Raw genomic sequence first — 777 nt, forward strand, 5'->3', positions numbered from 1 at the left:
CTGCTGCTGAAGCTAAGATGATCCAGAACATCTTGAACTGCACCTGCATCCACCACACACACCCATAAGACTTCCAGACCTTTATTTGTCACCTCAACAGGAGAGCCTCGGCTCCGACTTTCATCGCAGCGAACCCCAAATCTGGCTTTTTCTTGGAATCTTTCGATTCCAAAAGGGGGACTGAAGGGTGCATTGGAAACGTAAGAAAGTTCAGTACCATAAAAAGACATAAATAATTCTGCCAGCGTGCATCACCATCAGCAAAACTATTGATAACCACAGCGTCAGCGGCTCCCCAGCTGTCGACAGGGTTGTGTCAGAATGAAGATAACCCCGAGCCTCCCATAGATAAACTCTCTTCTTCCCATCTGGACCCTCAATGAGACAGAAGTCATTATTTGTATCATATTTACAGTCACATAGCACTATGTTTGTTAAACTCGATGAGTTGTTACCACATATTTGGCTCTGTTTCATGTAAGGGTAGAACATGGTAGTGTGGCCGAGCGGTCCAAGGCGCTGGACTTAGGCTCCAGTCTCTCAGGAGGCAAGGGTTCAAATCCCATCACTGCCATTACTCAAGAGCTGAAAATTGGTCTTTCACCTATTTTGTTATACACCGCTGTGTATGATGACAATTAAGGCTTTTGATTTGATTTTTTTGAACAATCAACATACTTCTGTATTTCTAAAGGGACAGAGAGCAAATATTGCCACATTTCATGGTAAAAACATCTCACTTTCTTAAAATTAATATTTCAATTGAATGCTCAATTA

The 777-nt window shown here is 42.3% G+C and overlaps 1 non-coding gene across 1 annotated transcript; it reads left to right on the forward strand.

Annotated features, from left to right (window-relative positions):
* Positions 1 to 492: 492 nt before the first annotated feature.
* trnal-uag (transfer RNA leucine (anticodon UAG)) lies at positions 493 to 574 on the forward strand. The gene has a single exon. It is a non-coding gene; the product is annotated as a tRNA-Leu (tRNA).
* Positions 575 to 777: the final 203 nt, after the last annotated feature.

Source organism: Stigmatopora nigra, unplaced genomic scaffold, assembly GCF_051989575.1.
Source record: "Stigmatopora nigra isolate UIUO_SnigA unplaced genomic scaffold, RoL_Snig_1.1 HiC_scaffold_24, whole genome shotgun sequence".
NCBI lineage: Eukaryota > Metazoa > Chordata > Actinopteri > Syngnathiformes > Syngnathidae > Stigmatopora > Stigmatopora nigra.